The 21,684-nt window shown below is 36.6% G+C and overlaps 1 protein-coding gene across 1 annotated transcript in view; it reads right to left on the bottom strand.

Moving 5' to 3' along the window:
• Positions 1-21,022, bottom strand: part of AKAP19 (A-kinase anchoring protein 19) — a 64,902-nt gene extending 43,880 nt beyond the window's left edge. The window contains exons 1-2 of the mRNA XM_086719146.1: positions 20,917-21,022; positions 1,146-1,369 (exon numbers count right to left, since the gene is read on the bottom strand). The gene's annotated coding sequence lies outside the window, so the exon portion shown is untranslated. The remainder of the gene's footprint in view (positions 1-1,145; positions 1,370-20,916) is intronic.
• Between the last annotated feature and the right edge of the window lie 662 nt (positions 21,023-21,684).

Genomic DNA, 21,684 nt, shown 5'->3' with positions numbered 1-21,684 from the left:
AAGGGGAGGGTGGGTGATGGGCATTGAGGGCACCTGTTGGGATGAGCACTGGGTGTTATATGGAAACCAATTTGACAATAAATTTCATATTAAAAAAAAAAAGAAAGGACTTTCTATTGGTTAAAGTTTACAACAGGACAGAATGGTTTGTGGGCTTCCTCTTAAATCAGAAGTTAGGTAATCTATCTGGAACATAGCATGAAGATTTTTAAAAGGAATAGTAAAATTCTATATATTCTAAGGAAATTTCTCCAAAGCCAAGATTCTATAACTTAGGAGTTATTTTACAATATGAAGACATGTGAGCTGGCCTTTGGACTGCATCCATTCCAACACTAAGGCATCATCTTGATGTCTTACTGTGTGTGCCCTGTACAAGGGCAGAGAGAGCCCTGCTATATTTGTTGCTAAGGAAGCAGTTTGTCATCTTTTAAAGATTTTTTCCTTAAAACAAGCAAGTCTACTACCACATGTATTAATTGGTATGCAAGGAAGAATTCTAGCTGATTCAATATAAGCAACAGTCTATCCACATGGGGATATTTTATGGCTTGTGATATTTCACTTAACTGATAACGTTGCTTGAGGAAATAGGGAGCTACTATAACTTAGAGGTAACAATGATAATGACTATTTACTGAGCACCCACTATGTGCTGGGAGCCACAATGGCCTTCCACACACTATCTCATTTAATCCTCACAATAACACTTTGCGGTATGTATAATTTCTGTTTTAAATATGAGGAAATGGAACCTAGAACTTGAATTTGAACCCACGCCTGAGTCTAAAGTCTCAGTTGTTCACACAATGGCCTATTAAATCTGGCCGCAGTTCCAGGCAGCATTCCTCTTATACCTCTCCTAATCCATCAACTCTGATGGGCAGTACCCAGTGCCATAAATATCTTCTTTAAAATGCCTCCTATAAATGCTCCCATGTACCCAACATCTTAAGGAAACTCCAAAGGAATCCTCTGATATGTCTATCAGAACTGAAGTGTTTTTTATTTATTTATTATTGATAAATCTTAAGCAAGGTTCTTGGATAGTCAGCTTGGATTTTCCTGGTAAGTGAACATGGGGATATTATTCTTCCAGTTTTACTGATGAAGAAAACAAAAGGCATAAAGCCTTACCACCTTACCTCAGTAGTCATAAATGTAGTAGTAGAGATTGTAGTAAAACTTGTTTCTCTCAGATGTTGCCTTTGTAGCTCTATTCGCAATTCTTTGGTCTTTTCCAAAGCTTCTTTTCATGGAGTTTTAATGACAAGTTTCTCTTCCATGTAAATGTTCCGCATTTAGGGCTTATTTCCTTCCCAAGATTTTCACTCCATTTTTGTCCCAACTACTTCATTGCCTAGAGTGGCTGAGGAGAGTAATATTGGTAAGATGTCTACCAAAACTAAAGTCCTTGGTTTGGAATAGTTGAACTGATACCATCTTCTTTCTTTCTGGCTGTGATTAGAGAGTACAACTAATAGTCTTCTAAGGTCACTACTGGTTCTGAATAATAAACTCCTATCATCTGATTATAGGTCTTTTCTTTTTGGCAGCTGAACAAACAAACAAAAAGTAACCTGTTTATCCAAGAGTAAATCCAGAATCTATTCCTATTTCAATGCACTGGCAAATACAAGAGAATACTTCCACTGCTCAGCTCTGCTTCTGCATAACCATCTGTAAAGCCGTGGGGGGACTGTCTGTATTAAACTGTTACATTTTATCTCATAACTGATTCCTGCTCCAGGAATCAAAGGTTGATGAAAGGTTAAAAAAAAAAAAAAATAAAACCCCCCAAACAAAAAACTAATATCCTGTCATATAGTGAGTCTGACAGATCTCTCTATTAAAAGGACATGGCAAAAGTAAAAAAAATGAATGATTATGCCTGCAGAACACTTGCTACTTGTTTAGATTATAGGCCTAGGAAGCCCAGATGTGTTATGAAAAAAAATCTAGTATAATTTTAGATGGAACGTCCATTAAATTAGTAGGTATGCCATTTGGATAGAGTAAAGAAATGCCTTTTAAAGACTGGTACAAACTGCATTCTGGGTTCAATCATATTGGGCCATCCATGCAGGGCTGATAAAGGCAAGCACGGTGACAAGTTAATAGAAAGTGTTACTGATAATTTCTGGAGGCAAGGATTTCTTTGTGTAAAGTCTTCCTTCAAGCACTGGCACTGGTACTGAAATTAGTGGAAGCTTCTTTTCAACAGCAGCTAGAATTGAGTTTCTTCTCTACAGCTGGCTCAGTCCTGCATAGCTGACAAGACTGATAGACAACTCTAGATATGTAGCTGTTCCCTCCACAACTTAAGCAAAAATGAGAAAAGCAGAATATGTGGCCTATTTTAGAATTACCTCCAACTATAAAAAACAGCATCAGAAAATTACCCTTTAAAAACAGAAGATGGGTTGGGAACTCAGAAAACCACTGATGATTGATTAAATAGTTTTCCCTTTCATATTTGCATTCACTTTTTCATCATGTATTATTTTTGAGAAAATGTTTAATTTAATTATAAATCTAGTAATCAAGAGACTTGAGTTAAAGCCCTGGTTTTATCCCTAAATAATTGGGAAGCTTCAAAAAAATTTCAGGTCTCTTAGAAAAAACTATTTGCTTATCTATGAATCAAGACCAACTATCAAGTTACATTTTAGCATTCTTCATATATCAGTATTTTATTAGGTTTCATTGAAGACTATTAGTGATTGACCAGAGCTAAATTAATTCTAACCATTAGTTCTTTCAAGATTAAACAGAATAGAGGTGCCTGGTTGGCTCAGTCTGTAGAGCATGGGATGCTTGACCTCAGCGTTGTGAATTCAAGCCCCACGCTGGTCATAGAGCTTACTTAAAAAAAAAAAAAAAAAAGGGGTGCCTGGGTGGCTCAGTCAGTTAAGCATCTGACTTCGGCTCAGGTCACGATCTCACGGTTTGTGAGTTTGAGCCCCACATCGGGCTCGGTGCTGTCAGCACAAGCCTCTGTCTCCCTCTCTCTCTGCTCCTCCCCCCCTCTTAAAAATAAACAAACATTAAAAAAATAACATAAAAGATTAAACATAATAAAAAATCAGTATGTTATTCAAAGATAAAACTTCTTACTGTTTTTTCAATATATTTCCTTTCAATATTTTATATATTTTACAGTAAATATTTACATACTCATACTTTATGTAGTGGTTCTTATTCATATACAGTTCAATCATATGACTTTGACTTCACATAACATGAAATAGTATTGAATTTTTCTATAACTATTGGCTATAAATTTATAGAATTTAGCTGAATGAAACCACAGTTCCATTTAGGGAAACAATCTGGAATATAATACATTTCTTTCTGATTTGAAGCAAGTATGACTAGATTTTTACATAACTGCAAATGGATGTGTGGCATCATTTGAAGATTTCACTGTTTACTAAGAATTAAAAGCTGTTCATGGAATTTATACACTTTACCTAATTTGGAATCAGACATTCCTCATGCTACAGTCTTTTTGTGGTTATTATTTAATATCTTTAATTTTTCAAAGCCTATTTCTCTTTTTAAAAATCCCAGATGAAGAAAGAGAGCTAAAAATTACATAAAACATTTGCCTTCTTGTCACTTTGCCTCATCAGTGTGGGTCAAACACAAAAGTCTAGTCATACTTGCATTAAATGAGAAAGAAGTATGCCCTAAAATTCTAATTTGTTTCCCATTCCATAAGTCAACACACAAGTTTTATTTAATCATACCTTGTAAATATCACTGGAGAAAACAAATTTCAAAGTATGTTCTTTCAGCATAAGCTATGGTAAGCTATGCAATTTTCATAAGAATTGTAAAAAAAAGACCAAGAACCCAATACTTTGAGCTTGGCATTTTGAGGTGGGGGATCCTCCAGGAGTAACATGAACATATATGCCTATGACCGTGACTTAAAAAAAAAAAACCCTTCTTGTGCCATCAAGGCAAGTGGGAAAAGTTGGATAGGAACAGAGCATGGTGATAATGGAACAATATCTAAAGGCAGTTCATAAATAACCATTAGCTTAACCTACTCTGAGGCCTTTGAATATGTAGATGCTTGCAAAGCAACTTAACTTAAGAAACAAACCAAAAAGATCAAAGTAACCTGAGATTGAAAGTCGCATCAAAACCAGATCCATGAGAAGATCAAATACTCCATGATTGTCCTCAAAAAGTTCATAATTACATCTTCAAAAATGAACAAAAAGAAACCCAAAAATGAACTGCCAGTGTAGCTGCCTGGATCTAAAGAACGGTGTCAACTCTCAACTTTAAATTGGAATATTAAAAGGAAGTGTTTAATAAAGTTTTATTTGCAATGAAATTCAAAACCCATAAATGATTTCCAGTTTGGCATTGGCAAATTCTCGTTCATAGCAGCTTAATGTTTTCAGATAAAGGCAGTGGTTTCAGAAGTTAAAGAACAGAAGTTCAGGGGGCCAACAATGGCTTTTTAGAATTGATTACTACAACTTGAACCTTTTTGCATTTTTCTTCACTGACTTCCTTGACATTTTCTCCTTCCATATATGCCAAGAGTCTGGTTTTGTGAGTCACTGAATTCAGCTTTTTTTCTGTAAGTGATCTCTCAATCTGAGATAATTGAATGTTATTGGCAAGCTCTATTACTTTACTTCATGTTGGCTAGAGCAATGTGGTTACAAAGCAGTCATCAGCGTAGGCCTCAGGGAAAGAGAACTTGGAACACCACGCTTCACAAAACAAAGGATCCTCAAAGAAATGAGTCCCACTCCCAGCCAAATATGACAGAACCGTGCCACTCTAGCAGCACCGCTTCCCAAAGAGAAATAGGGCACGTCCTGAATTTGATGAAAAGCATCTAAGATCTCCAGATATTGATCAGAGTGAATATTTTATACTCACAAAAATGCCATTGATAGTGATTTGTATAGAAGTGAGAATACAACAACTCAGCACAACAGACTCATCTAGAACTTGCATGACCCCCTAGGAGGTCTTGCCCTTCGGCTCCACTACTGTCAAAGGCCCTTGTACACAAGACCCCAAGACAGGTCAGACCACATGGGACTCTTAGGCAGCTACAGCACCAGTAGAATTTGTACCAAACTGGGTGGAGGCCTATCATGTGCAAGGTGGAAGCCAAGTGCTTCATCACAACTCGGACCCTTCTCTAGTTCCCTTACACCTTTGTTTCTCAGCTCTGGTGAAATCCCACCGTTATGCTTTACCTCAGCCCCTTTCACTGCAGCCCTGAGAATCTTAATCCCATTTTCCTCAAGCTCCTATACCCTCATCTTGTCCTAGAAACCTCTCCTCCAGGCCCAATGGGAATCCTGGCCCTCCCCTGAAGATAAGCTTTCTCCTGCAAAATGAATAAAATTCTCTGGCCCACTCCTGTCTGCCAACGTGAGCATTTCCCTGCTTCTTAAGGCCTTTGCCCTTGGTTCATACTCTCTGCTACACTTCATCGCTTTTTTATGTCAGCCTCTTATGTCACTTTCCCTTGTTCAGCGGGAACTTCGGGGCCTGCGTTCACCCTTTGTTTCCACCTGGTGACTGCTTAATGTTGGAGGTGATCTTGTCCATGTTGAATAGAATCAAAAAGATAAACTTCTTAGTGATAATATGAGACTGTGAATCACCTCAAGAATTTATAATTTTATCAATAATGTTAAAAGTAATGTGATTATAGTTTGTGTATAATAGAACTCATCTAAAATATATAAGTATTTATATAGAATTATAAAAATAATTTCTTACTGGTTTCTGTTCAATAAGTAAAACAGTATTTAAGTTGCTTCAAATTAATTAGTGTAAAAAATAGTTTGGCACCCAATTTCTAAAATGAAACTGCTTATTTGAAGGGTCTGCTTACATTCTAAAATGTAAATTTAACTTCTGCTAAAAAACTGTTCTTTCATGACCTGACATTTAGAGTCTTACACGTTAAGTCTTGTATACTATCACTATACTTTCTCTTGTTAGCATTAACTTTTTAAGTTCTAGAGATGTGTGGAAATAATCTTCAGGTGTCTTTATAGATGTATTATTATTATATCCCCATTAACTTAGATTTTCCCCCCCAATGAATATAGCTTTCTCTTCCCTCAATCAGACATTCTAATTAAAAAATATATACAATTAAACTGAGGGTTGATGGGGGGTGGGAGGGAGGGGAGGGCGGGTGATGGGTATTGAGGAGGGTACCTTTTGGGATGAGCACTGGGTGTTGTATGGAAACCAATTTGACAATAAATTTCATATATTGAGAAAATAAATAAATAAATAAATAAAAAATATATACAATTAAAAAATAAAAAAACCAAGGTGAACGAAAAACTCATGTAGAATCCACTCTTCCCCTCAGAAAGCCATTCTTTCATAAATAGCTCTTGGGATTACAGCTTACAGAATTTTTTTACTATGAATAGTAAATATGCTTCTTCCATAAGGAATAAGGTTAACAACCTCATGTGTAGCGGTTCTTACTTTTTCTAGTATACAAATATATTCTAGATATATAGCATGCTGTGTGGTGTGTGTGTGCATGTGTATGTATATGTGAACAAAATTTAGGTGGTCATTTGTTTTTATAATAATAATATCTCATTATATATGCTTCTGTGTGTTAATATTTTTGTACTACACAGTGTTATGAAAATTTCTCCAAGTAACTGTTTAATGTTGGAGGTGATCTTGGCATAAGGAAAAAATATAGTAATTTTGAATACAGATGTGTGAGGCCTTGGGTAACTTAAAAAATTGTGTTTTAGTTTTCTTACCTGTAAAATTACCACCACCTACTAAGTTGTTGTAAGGACCAAATGAGTTCCTGGCTCAGGGCACATGCTTCTTAAGAACCTTATTTACTTCTTTTAATGGCTGCATAATACTACATGATGTGGGGGTGCCATCATTACTTAGTCACTCACCAACTGAGGGGCATTTACTTTGTTTTCAGTCTTTTGCCTATTACAAACAGTGCTACAACACACATAATTGTATGCAGATCTCATCTAGCAGTGATTTTATTTCCATGGGACAGGATCCTAAGAGTGGGAGAGGTAAATATATTATTAATTTCAATGGCTAAGTCATATTTCTTTTTAAAAAGGCTGAAACAGTTACCATTTCCGCATACAAGAAAGTACACTTTCCCTGAATGTCTTCAGCAAGAGGTACTTCCCCTTTTCACTTTTGCTCATCTAATGGTTATATACATATATATACAGTATATATATTGATATATATATATATCAATATATATACAGTAATATATTGATGTTATTTTATTTGCATTTCCCTAACTCCTAGCAAAGTTGGGCATGAGTTCATGTTTAGTGACCTCTTGGATTTGCTTTCTCCCAATCTCATTTGCCCGTTTTTTCTTTTTGGCTATTTGTGTTTTTATCCATTTGTAAGTACTTTTTATACAGCTTAAACCTCTATCATGTATTTCAGGTCATTTCCCTAAGTTATGATTTCCTTTTTAATTTTATTATTATTATTATTATTATTATTATTATTATTGAAACTTATTTGATTTTTCTTTCTTTTTTAAATTAATTAATTAATTTTAAAGAGAGAGAGAGCACAAAAAGGGGAGAGGGGCAGAGGGAGAGAGAGAATATTAAGGCTTCACGCTCAGCATGGAGCCCAACATGAGGCTCTTGGGGCTCTATCCCACAATGCTGGGATCACGAACTGAGCCCAAATCGAGAGTCCAATGCTCAACCAACTGATACACCCAAGCACCCTGATTTATTTATTTATTTGAGAGAGAGAGAGAGAGAGAGAGAGAGAGAGCGCACAAGTGGGGGAAAGGGACCAAGGGATAAAAAGAGAATCTTAAGTAGACTCCCCACTCAGCACAGAGCCCAATTCAGGGTTTGAGCCCATGATCCTGGGATTATGACCTGAGCCGAAATCAAGAGTCAGATGCTCAACCAACTGAGCCACCCAGGAACCCCCCATTGCTTCTTTTTTTAAAGTTAAGTTTATGTTGAAGCACAACGTTCACTTCCTTTTGGTTGATGTTTAATCCTTTTTAAATGGATTAAATTTTTAAATTATGTGTGTATTTTCTTTCATAGCTTCTAAGTCCTATCTCGGTTAATCAACAACTTGAGGAATATTTCTTGCATATGAAACCTATTATTTTTTCCTTCTTTTCTTTAATCAACCTGGAACTTCTTGAAATACTCTTTTCCAGATGAATACACTGTTAGGTCAGCACCATTTTAAAAATAACCCATCTTATCCCTTTTAACTGAAATACCATTTTTGTTACATATCAAATACCCACATGTACTGGAATCTATTTCTGAGCTCTCTCTATTCTGTCCTCTGACTTTTCTCTTACTAAGCCCAAACCGAAGCCAATATAAGGAGGTTGTGATATGTTTTAATCTTATAAGGCTAATCATTCCTCACGAGTCTTATATTCATGTATTATCTCACATAAACTTTAAGATCACTTTAGCCAATTCCTCCCAAATATTAGTCAAATTTAAATTACAATTATATTTCCTTAATTTGGGGATAATTCATGGTTTTTTCATATTGTATCTTTCTATTTAAAGACATATTGTTTGATTTTTTTTTAATTAAAAAAATTTTTTTAATGTTTATTTATTTTTAACAGAGAGAGAGACAGAGCATGAGCGGGGAAGGGGCAGAGAGAGAGGGAGACACAGAATCCGAAGCAGGCTCCAGGCTCTGAGCTGTCAGCACAGAGCCCTACACGGGGTCGAACTCACAGACCACGAGATCATGACCTGAGCCAAAGTCGGACGCTCAACTGACTAAGCCACCCAGGCACCCCTTGATGCCTTTATATAACATTTTATTTTTTTTTAGATGGTCTTTTGGTTTTTTTTTTCTCTTTTATAACTTGTTGCTAGCAGAGAAAAAAGGTAATTTACTTTTGTTTACCACCTTAGGTCAATTCTGACCCCAGTATTTCAATGAACATTATAAATTTTCCTCACTGTTCAAGCTGTCCTTATTCTCATCAGACATCCTCACTTCCTACTTCATTAAGAGAATTGAGGTTATCAGCTTTCCAGACTCCTGTATGCATAATCACCTGTATTCATACCCATTCTTAACAGCTTTTCCTCCATTCTTGGAGGATGAAATTTGTTTCTTCCTATTGAAGACCAGGCTATATTAACTCCAGCCAACCCTTTCGATTTCCTTGAGGACCTTGCTTTATTAGTTATGCCACATTTTCTCCTTTGTTTTCCATCTCTGCTTCTTGTTTCTTTTCCTCAATCTCTTCTCTGTGCTCTGTTAAATTTCTCTTTTCTGTTGTGGAGAGGCTCCTTCAATGATCTTGGCCTGATTCTACAGTCATTTAGTCATTTCCAGTTATCAGAAATACATAATTTGGATTGTTTAGTTTTTCTCCCATCCTCCCTTAACTTAGGTTAAAACTATGGCTCTGTCAGCTTAGAGTGAGAAGGACAGACAAGGCTCTGGCTCCCAGAAACTGCCTTGGCCTCTTTCTAGCTCTTCTGTATTTGTAGAGAGAAGAAAGAAAAATGTCTCTTTCCTGGACTGGGGCAAATTACAGTGTTGTGAGTCCCTGCTTCTGTGACTAACACTGAGTGTCCATCAATGAACTGTGAACATGTTCAAATGCTGGCTTTCTCTTCTAATACTTGTATGGATTCTTAAATAAGCCTTGGAAAAAGGGTCTCAGGTGGGAGATCTGCCTGCAGGTATATATCTCTTCTCCATTCCTCATTAGCTCCCACATGGGCAGTCTATCTTGTTGCCTGGAGTGGACTAAGTCTCTGCTCAAATTGCCACAGTATTTTACAACTTCTCCCTGAGAGTGGAGTTTATTTCTCCACCCCTTAAGTCCAGACTCAACTGTATAACTTGCTTTGGCCAGTGGAACATAAGAAAATGTGACTTTTGAGGTTTGTGTGCATGATACAGGTCCTACTGCTATTGTAAAGCAAAACTCACCCCTAAACAAAATATACTCCTAAGGCAATGCAATTCAGTAAAGATAAAAATAAAAGGATGAGGGGTGCCCAGGTAGTTCAGTTGGTTAAGGATTTGACTCTTGATTTTGGCTCAGGTCATGATCTCATGGTTCATGAGATCAAGCAACACGTGGGGTTCTGCACTGACAGAATGGAGCCTGCTTGGGATCCTCTCTCTATCCCCCTCAAAATAAATAAATAAAAACATTTTTTAAAAAGGATGAGCAAATACGAACAAAAAGAAAGTATGGACCATGGTTTTGATATGTATGAATACATAATCCAAACCAAAAAGCAATTTTATTTAAAAAAAAAAATTTTTTTTTTCAACGTTTATTTATTTTTGGGACAGAGAGAGACAGAGCATGAATGGGGGAGGGGCAGAGAGAGAGGGAGACACAGAATCGGAAACAGGCTCCAGGCTCTGAGCCATCAGCCCACAGCCTGACGCGGGGCTCGAACTCACGGACCGCGAGATCATGACCTGGCTGAAGTCGGACGCTTAACCGACTGCGCCACCCAGGCGCCCCCCAAAAAGCAATTTTAAAAGACCTCAATGCTAAAGGGAAGAATTGACAAGGAAGAAATGATATGAATATCTATGTACCAAATAACTTAGCAATAACTCTCATGAAGTAAAAGCTATAGACTATACAAGGAGAAACAGAAACGCACTAAAAATAGAACACTTTAATATACTTTCCAATCCAAAATAGATCAAATGGTTAAAAAAAAAAAAGATATGAAGAGATGGAAATAATCACAGAAACAAAGAGGATTAAGAAGTTACTGCATACAACTCTAGAAAGTAAATAAACCTGGATAAGATGGATAATGTTTCAGGAAAATGTAATCAACTAAAACCCCAGAAGATTTGGAAATTCTTCAGAGCTCAATTTCCATTGAAATAGATGAATTAGGTTGTAGTAGCGTAAGTATAGTTAAGAATACCAAGGTTAAACACTAATACTAAAATTGTGTGTTAGAATTGAGGAAAAGCCTAAAGAAGTGGTTGCAAACTAATTGTTGCTTTTGTATGTTGCAAATGTGTATTCCACCCCTAAAAAGTACCATTGTCTTGTCTCACAAAGGAATCTTTAGAGATAGGTAATTCTAATGCTATTTAAACTGTCCCAGATATTAGAAAAATGAAAACTTCCAGATTATTTTATAAAATATGACTTTGATACTAAAACCTGATAAATTGCAAAAAAAGATGATCAATTTTACTGTTGAATATCAATTGAAAAAGATAATAAATTATTAACAAACATTAAGAGAATAATGCATCATAATCAAATGGGTTTCCTCCCCACCACTTGCACAAGAATGGCTAAACAGTACAAAATATATTAATGTGTTATAACGTATTAAAGTATCCATGGAGAAAAATTCTGTTCATGTACATAGCTGTTGAAAAGGCATTTGATAAAAATCAAATCTCTAGATTCTTTAAAAAGAACTCAAAATAAGAGTTGATGAAAACTTCCTTTATATGCTTATACATATTTTATATCAGCCCTAAGGCTAGCATATTTCCTAATGGAGAAACACTGGAGATGTTTCTCACAAAGTCAGGAAATAGGCAAAGATGTCCACAATCACCACTACTACTTCATATTGTCTAATTGATTGTCCAATAACTCCAATACCACAGATAATTAAAGGTGTAACAGTTGGAAAAATAAAAACTACATATTTGTAGATAGTATGATTGTACACCTGGAAAATCCAAGAGATAGCAAATGAAAATGATGACAAACAATTCAGCAAGGTAACAACGAGACAGGGAAACTAAAGGACTCCATAAAAATCTGCCTTTTGCTCCTTTTTCCTGCTTCTGTTTTTGCTAGGACCTGCACCCCCCCCCCCCCCACCTTACACATGTCTTGTAAAGAGCATATATCCTCCATGTAAGGGGCAAGGAGTTAATGGTTCTCTAGGATAAATAACATCTAAAGAAGGACCAGGTGAGAATGACTAGAGGGAGCTATCAAATGCACATTCCAGACTATCAGTGCTATACATTTCAATGCCAAGACACCCTGACTCCAAGGAATGACACCTGGGCTCTTTGTTCTAACTGGTTCCTGAATGCTTGTACATGTACACATACATGAGAACTCCATCCTCAAAAAAAAAAACCAAACCAAAACAAAACAAAAAAACAAAAACCCAAAAAACCCCACAAAAAAACCCACAAAAAAAACAAAACAAAAACCAAAAAAACCCTGATCCCAAAGATGAGACTCCCTCCTTTCCTTTCTGAGTCTCTCAGACACTCACTCTGTCTCATATCTACTCTCTCTAGATCTTCAGTAAACTCTGCTTTCACCTCCAGCTGGCTCACATTTGATTTCCTTCCTGTGTGAAGCCAAGGACCCTCTTGGATGGTCCTCAGACCTAGTCTGCTGGCATCAAGCAGAATATAAATTTATTCATAAAGAGAAATTGAGTAACATACAGAATTAAAATAAATACATACAAATTTGACTTAAAATAATAAACAAGTAAATCCCATTTCAATAACAATAAAATTCTTTTTTTTTTTTTAATTTTTTTTTCAACGTTTATTTATTTTTGGGACAGAGAGAGACAGAGCATGAACGGGGGAGGGGCAGAGAGAGAGGGAGACACAGAATCAGAAACAGGCTCCAGGCTCTGAGCCATCAGCCCAGAGCCTGACGCGGGGCTCGAACTCACGGACCGCGAGATCGTGACCTGGCTGAAGTCGGACGCTTAACCGACTGCGCCACCCGGGCGCCCCAATAACAATAAAATTCAAAATAATCAAGACTTACTATGAAATATGCAGAACTAAAGGAGAATTGTTCTAATACAAAGGATATAAAAGTTAATCTGAACAAATGTAAAGACATACTGTGTTCTTTGATAGGAAGATTCAATATCACAAGGCAGTATGTTACATTTATAAATTACCAAGGAACAATTATAATAAAAATACAGGTGATTTTCTGGAACTAGATAAGCCAGTGTTAAAGTTCTCATGAAAAAAACACATGAACAAAGAAAAATAGCCTAGAAAATTCTGATAACAATAAGGGTACTATCCTTACCAGATATTAAAACATGCTAAAGTAATTTAAATTACTATGTATTTGCAATTATAAATGTAGACTTCTGAGGAAGATGGTACAGTAGGAGGACCCTAAGTTTGCCTTGTCCCATGGATACAACTAGATAGCATTCACATTAGTGTAAATAAACCAGAAAACACCCTGAAGTCTGGCAGAACAAACTCTTCACAGCTAACTATAGGGAAGAGGCCACATTGAAGAAGGTAGGAAGGGCAGAGATGTGATCCAGAGCTAAAGAGACCTACAGGAGTGTCTGCAGGAGGGAAGGAGCCAATAGCACAGAGAGTGGAGAGAAACAGATTCTCACCCTGGTGTACCCACATGAGAAAGACGAATCCCCACAACATTTGGCTTTGAACACCAGAGGGGCCAGATTTCATGAGTTCTTATAATCAGCAAGACTTAAAACCTAGAACTTTAAAAATCAACGACTTGGCTTTGGAAGAGCCAGAAAGGTCAGAGAAAACTCAGTTCCCTCCCTTAAAGAGACAGAACAACAAATAGCCCCTCAGAGACACAGCATAGAAGCAGCAGTTTGAAAAATGCCTAGGGTAGGGGCGCCTGGGTGGCGCAGTCGGTTAAGCGTCCGACTTCAGCCAGGTCACGATCTCGTGGTGCGTGAGTTCGAGCCCCGCGTCAGGCTCTGGGCTGACGGCTCAGAGCCTGGAGCCTGTTTCTGATTCTGTGTCTCCCTCTCTCTCTGCCCTTCCCCCGTTCATGCTCTGTCTCTCTCTGTCCCAAAAATAAATAAACATTGAAAAAAAAAAATTTAAAAAAAAAAAAAAAAAAAAAAAAAAAAGAAAAATGCCTAGGGTATATAGGAGGGTAATTTGTTTACTAACCTCAGAGTGGTCATAAAGATATTCCCAGATTTGAGAAAAGGGTGAAAAACCTCAGTGAGACCCTTAACAAAGGGATAGAAAACATAAAAAAGAATCACTCAGAGGTGAAGAACTCAATAAATCAAATAAAAAATACAATAGATAGAGAGCAGAAGAATGGATCAGCAAACTGGAGGATAGACTAATGGAAAATAATCAAGCTGAACAGGTAAGAGCAAAAAAATGAAAACAGACTTGCAATGAAATGAAATAGACTAGAAATGAAAATAGGCCATCAGGCGTAATAACATTCACACGATAGGGATTCCAGAAGAAGAAGAGAGAGAGAAGGGGGCAGAAAATTTATTTGAAGAAATAATAGCTGGAAACTTCCTGAATATGGGGAGGGAGACAGAAATCCAGATCCAGGAGGCACAGAGAGGCCCCAACAAAATCAACCCAAAGAGGTCCACACCAAGACACATGGTAATTAAAATGGCAAAAAGTAGTGATTAAAAGAGAATTTTAAAAACAACAAGAAAAATAAAACAGTTGCATACAAGAGAAACCTCATAAGGCTACCAGTGGATTTTTTCAGCAGAAATTTTACAAGCCAGAAGGGAGTGGCATGATATATACAAAGTGCTAAAAGGAAAAAAACCCTGCAGCCAAGAATACTCTATCCAGCAAGGCCTTCATTCAGAATAGAAGGAGAGATAAAGAGTTTCCCAGACAAACAAAAGTTAGAGGAATTCATGATCACCAAACCAGCCCTACAGGATATGTTAAAGAGGACTCTTTGAGTAGAAAAGAAAGACCATAAGTAGGAGTAAAAAAAGTAGAAAGCACTAAAGAAGTAAAAAATAAGTATATCTATAAAAATCAGTCAAGGAAATCACAAAATAAGTTTGTAAAGTAGGACACTATATACCTAAAACATGGAGAGTAGAGGAGTAAAGAATGGGTTCAAACTTAAAGTGACCATCAACTTAATACAGACTTCCATATGCATAAGATGTTATAAACAAACCAAATGGTAACCACAAATCAAAAACCAGTCATAGATATGCAAAAAGTAAAGAGAAAGTATATCACTACAGAAAGTATATCAAGTATATCACTACAGAAAGCCAACTAACTGTGAGAGGAGAGAGCAAGAGAAGAAAAGAAAAGAGAAGAACTACAAAAACAACCACAAAATACGAAACAAAACTGGCAGTAAGCACACACCTGTCAATAATTACTTTGAATGTAAATAGACTAAATACTCCAGTCAAAAGATATAAGGGCACAGAAGGATAAAAGGGCAAGACCCATCCATAGGCTGCCTACAAGAGACTCATTTCAGACCTAAGATACAAGCAGATTGAAAGCCAAGGGATGGTGAAGCATTTTTCATACAAATGGATGTGAAAAGACAGCTGGGGTAGCAATACTTATATTGGACAAAATAGATTTTAAAACAAAGACTGTAACAAGAGACAAAGAAGGACACTACATAATTATAAAGGGAACAATCCAACAAGAATATATAACAGGGTACCTGGGTGGCTCTATCCCTTAAGCGTCTGACTTTTGGCTTCAGCTCAATTCATGATCTCATGGTTCATGAAATCAAGCCCCACATTGGGCTCTACACTGATGGTGTAGAGCCTACTTGGGATTCTCTCTCCCTCTCTCTTTGCCCCCCCAAATAAATGAACTTAAAAACAAATAAACTTAAAAAAAGAATATAGGGGCGCCTGGGGGGGGTTCAGTCAGTTAAGTGTCCAGCTTCGGCTCAGATCATGATCTCACGGTCCATGGGTTCAAGCTGCATGTCAGACTCCATGCTGACAGCTTGGAGCCTGGAGCATGTTTCAAATTCTATCTCACTCTCTCTCTGCCCCTTGCCTACTCACATTCTGTCTCTGTCTCTCTCTCTCTTTCTCTCAAAAACAAATAAACATTAAAAAAAAAAAGAATATATAACAATTGCAAATATTTATGCACCCAACTTGAAAGAACCCAAAAACATAAAGTAGTTAATAACAAGCATAAATAAAGTAATCAATAGTAACACAATACAAGTATGCAACTTTAACACCCCACTTACATCAATGGATAGATCAGCTAAACAGAAAATCAACAAGGAAACAGGCTTTGAATGACACATTGGACCAGAGGGATCTAACAGATATATTCAGAACATTCCATCCTAAAACAGAATACACATTCTTTTCAAGCTCATATGTAACATTCTCCACAATAGATCACATGAGGCCAAAAATAAGTCTCAATAAATTCAAAAAGATGAAAGTCATACCATGCATCTTTTCTGAACACAATGCTATGAATCTAGAAATCAACCATAAAAAAAAATCTGTAGAGAGCACAAATACATGGAGTTTAAATAATATGCCACTAAACAATGAATGGGTCAACCAAGGAATCAAAATATACATGGAGGCAAATGAAAATGAAAACACAAAAATCCAAAATCTTTGGGATGCAGCAAAATTTGTTCTAAAAGTGAAGTTCATAGCAACACAGGCCTACCTCAAGAAGCAAGAAAGATCTCAAATGAACAACTTAACTTTACACCTAAAGGAGCTAGAAAAAGAAAAACAAACAAAACTCAAACCAGTAGAAGGAAGGAAATCATAAAGATTAGAGCAAAAACAAATGACATAAAATCTTAAAAAAAACAATGCAAGAGATCAATAACACCAGGCGCTGGTTTGTATAAGTCAATAAATTGATAAACCTTTAATCAGATGAATCAAAAAAATATAAAGAGAGAGAAAAAACTCAAATAAACAAAATCAGAGATGAAAGAGGAGAAATAACAATGGATGCCACAGAAATACAAAGGATTATAAGAGAATATTATTAAAAATTATATGCCAACATATTGGACAACTGAGAAGAAATGGATAAATTTCTAGAAACATATAACCTCCCAAAACTGAATCAGGAAGAAGTAGAAAATTTGAACAGACTGATTACCAGCAATTAAATTGAATCAGTAATCATAAAACTCTCAACAAACAAAAATCCAGGACCAGAGAGCTTCACAGGTGAATACACCCAAATATTTAAAGAAGAGTTAGGGCTGTACCTGGCTATTTCAGTTGGTATACCATGATTTCAGGGTTGTCAGTTCAAGCCCCATGTTGGCTGTGGAGCCTACTAAAAAACATTTAAAAAAAATAAAGAGTTAATACCTAGTTTTCTTAAACTATTCCAAAAAATAGAAGAGGAAAGAAACCTTCCAAATTCATTATATGAGGTCAGCATTACCCTGACACCAAAACCAAATAAAGACACTACAAAAAAAGAGAATTACAGACCAATATTTCTGATGAACATAGATGCAAAAATCCTCACCAAATATTAGCAAACTGAATCCAACAATACATTAAAGAAGTCTTTCACCACGATCAAGTGGAATTTATTCCTGGGATGCAAAGGTGGTTCAATATTCACAAATCAATCAATGTGATATAGCACATAAACAAAAGAAAGGATGAAAACCATACGATTATTTCAGTAGATGGAGAAAAAAGCATTTGACAAAGGACAACATCCATTCATGATAAAAACCCTCAACAAAGTCACTTTAGAGAGAAAATACCTCAACATAATAAAGGCCATATATGAAAAACCCACAGCTTACATCATACTCAATGGTGAAAAACTGAAAACTCTCCCTAAGGCCAGATGTCCACTCTTACCACTTTTATTCAACATAGAACTCAGAATCCTAGCCACAACAATCAGACAAGAGAAAGGAATAAAAGGCATCTAAATTGGTACAGAAAAAGTAAAACTTTTATTATTTGAAGGTGACATGATACTATATGTGGAAAACCCTAAAGACCCCACCCAAAAACTACTAGAACTGATCATTGAATTCAGTAAGATTGCAGGACACAAAACTGATGTACAGAAATCCACTGCATTTCTATACACTAATAATGAAGCAGCAAAAAGAGAAATTAGGCAAACAATCCCATTTGCATTTGCACCCAAATAATAAAATACCTAAGAATAAGCTTAACCAAAGAGATGAAAGACCTGTACTCTGAAAACTATAAAACACTGATGAAAGAGGATAGAGATGACACAAACAAATGGCAAGACATTTCATGCTCATGGACTGGGAGAACAAATACTGTTAAAATATCCATACTACCCAAAGCAATCTACAGATTTAATGTAATCCCTATCAAAATACCAACAGAATTTTTCATAGAACTAGAACAAACAATTCTAAAATTTGTATGGAACCACAAAAGACCCCCAATAACCAAAGCAATCTTGGAAAGAAAAAAAACCCCAAAACTGGAGGAATCACAATCCCAGATTTTAAGTTATACTACAAAGCTGTGGTAATCAAAACAGTATGGTACCAGCACAAAAATAGACACCTAGATCAATAGGACAGAATAGACAGCCCAGAAATAAACCCATATTTATACGGTCAAATAATCTTAGATTAAGGAGGTAAGAATACACAATAGGTAACAGATAGTCTCTTAAATAAATGGTTCTGGGAAAACTAAACAGCTATATACAAAAGAATGAAACTGGGCCATTTTCTTACACTATATACAAAAATAAACTTAAAGTGGATTAAAGACCTAAATGTGAGACCTGAAACCATAAAAATCCTAGAAGAGAGCACAGACAGTAATTTTTCTGACATTGGCAACAGCAACATTTTTTTCTAGATAGGTCTCTGGATGCAAAGGAAACAAAAGAAAACATAAACTATTAGGACTACATCAAAACAAAAAGCTTCTTCACAGTGAAGGAAACAATCAATGAAACCAAAAGACAACCCACTATATGGGAGAAGGTATTTGCAAATGACATATCTGATAAAAGGTTAGTATCCAAAACATATAAAGAACTTATAGAACTTAACACACACACACACACACACACACACACACACACACACACACACAATCCATTAAAAATGCACAGCAGAAGACAATGAACAGACATTTCTCTAAAGAAGACATAAGGTTGGCCAACACATGAAAAGATGCTCAACATCACTAATCATCAGGTAAATGCAAATCAAAACAACAATAAGATATCACCTCATATCTGTCAGAATGGCTAAAATAAAAACCTGAAGAAAAAAAGTGTTGGCGAGGATGTGGAGAAGAGGAAACACTCTGTGAAGGGAATGCAGACTGGTAAACTAGGGCGGCCCCTGTAGGAAACATTAAAGAGTTTCCTCAAATGTTAAAAATAGAACTACCATATGATCCAGTAATTCCACTACTGGGTATTTACCCAAAGAATATGAAAATACTAACTTGGAAAGATACATGCACCTTTCTGTTTATGGCAGCATTATTTACAAGAGCCAAAATGTGAAAGCAATCCAAGTGTCCACCAACAGGTGAATGGATAAAGAAGAAGTGGTCTATATATACAATGAAATATTACTCAGCCATAAAAAAGAATGAATTCTTGCCATTTGCAACAATGTGGATGGAGCTAGGGAGTATAATGCTAAGTGAAGTAAATTAGTCAGAGAAAGACAAATATCATATGATTTCACTCCTATGTGGAATTTAGGAAACAAAACAACAAACAAACAAAAAAGAGAGACAAACCAAAACAGACTCTTAACTGTTATCTCATGAGACTACAAGCTTCATGAAGGCAGAACTGTTTTTCTCAGTACTTTGAAAAATGCTTGGCACGTGGTAATCAGTAAAGGTTTGTGAGAAGAAAGAATGAATTAACCTCCATAAACTTGCAAAATGATATTCTTATCCTCTTTTTCCAGATATGGAAATAGAGGATCAGAAAAGTTGGGTGATCTATCCAGCATTCCAAAACATGGTCCACATCTAAATCCTGTGGTTTTGAATGCTACACTGTCTCCCAAATGCAGAGGGGCTTCTCATGAAAATAAATAAGAAAGGCCTGGAAGCGGCGTAGGTAGCTAAAGAGGAAGGCAGTCTGGTTCTTGTTAATGAGGTTATGGTAGCACTGAGCGTTGTATGGAAACCAATTTGACAATAAATTTCATATTTAAAAAAATAATAAAAAATGAGGTTATGGTTATAGAAAAAGAGCAGGCTCAGTTTGAGGGGGCTAGAGATGAAGTAAGGTCCTTGGGGTTTCAACCTCACATCATAATAATGATGTGATGAGGGAAGTAGGTTTGCAAAGGGATAGGGCTCTCAGAGGATCCTGTGGAATGGAGGGAAAAGACTGGACAGCAGGAGGAAAATGAGCCAGAAAGAGAGTGAGGCTTTCCAGCAGCCATGGGGATAAAAGCATGAACGTGTGGTTGACTGAACGTAAGTGTCTACTTTGGGAAGTCTTTGCAGACTCCAGGAACAACCAGCTGGGACAGAATCGGGGGCAGGAGGGGGGATGGTGGTGAACTGCTCAGGTGTATCAGAAAGTACTCAACCAGGATGAGTCTATGGTATTTACTGTATTCCTCTAAGTTTTCTGAGCACTCTTCTCCCTGGAGAGACTTCTACTTACTAGCATGGCCTGTTTGCCCCTCATCAAATTCTGGCATAACTCCCAGTTCCTCTGGACTCCTGCTTCACTGCTATGAGCTGAGCTACATCCTGCTGCAGAGGCCAGGGGCAAGAACATAAATCATGCTCAGCTCTAGAAGGAGAGGAGTGTCTGCACAAGAAGGCCAGGGATGGATTTTCCAGGGGGAGAGTTAAAAGTTTAAAGTTTCTGATGTATATATAATACCACATCTTATGCTCTCAGAAGTGGGTGTAAATTTATCTGGGTATGGTCTTAGACCACTTAAGAAACTGGCAGGTTTAAAAGGAATGGACAAATAGCTTTTAAAATATAGAAGCTCCTGACATCAGACATATTCCATTATGGTTAAAAATCTGTGTAGTTATATTTAGAGAGGGACAAAAAGGAGTAATATTAGGTTTATTGTGTCCATCACTAAAAAGCAAAATGTTTAGTATTAAGAGTTTCCAATAAAAACTATACCTTAAAACTGGAATCCAAATAATCCCAAACAGATAGTGAAGTGTATAGAAACAGGCTGGTGGCTCCTGAAAGGCAACCGCAGCTGGCTCCCAAGCCCCCTTTGCCTGGAAACAGTTGCTAGGCAGTATTAGATTTGCTCACAAATGCACTTTTCACCCAGTGATGGGTATTATGATAAGATACATGCCACCTCCCAATCAATTTTTCTGCTCCTGTTTCATTAAAGGCAAGAGACTCTGGTCAACATTATTGATGACGGCACTGAATTGTGCCTGTCTATTTCCTGAACAAAAAGATTAAGATCTTTGCCTTCTAGGTCTGGGAGTATTTAGAAAAGTCTGAGAGCTACATATTTCCTTTGTTCTTAATTCCTTTGAGGCTAGTGGAAATGCTGTCCAGGGACCAGAATAATGGAATAGTGGATGTGAGACTCATCGTCCTTCAGGTTCTCTGATTGATTCACAAAAAAACAATACTGCAATTCATTTAATTTGAACTTACTTTAAAAATATTTAGTAGACAGATTCTGAGAATTTGAAACGTATAAAGAAAACAAAGATATCATTCTAGAATTCTAAGGTGTTACTTTTGTATTGATGGCAGTCATGTGCTCAGTAATGCAAAAATAAAAGGCAAAAGTATGATGGCCCTTTTTCCAAATGGAGCTCTGTCTGCTACATCTGCCAAGTCATTTATTGGATGTATTTCCATCTTTTGTACTCAACACTTCAAAAAACAAACATATCTTTTCTTCAAAGCACCTATGCT

This window comes from Puma concolor, chromosome C1, assembly GCF_028749965.1.
Source record: "Puma concolor isolate L17-30 chromosome C1, mPumCon1.1.hap2, whole genome shotgun sequence".
In the NCBI taxonomy this organism is placed as follows: Eukaryota; Metazoa; Chordata; class Mammalia; order Carnivora; family Felidae; genus Puma; species Puma concolor.
The sequence above is the reverse complement of the archived record's forward strand: the minus strand, read 5'-3'. Positions and strand labels throughout refer to the sequence as shown.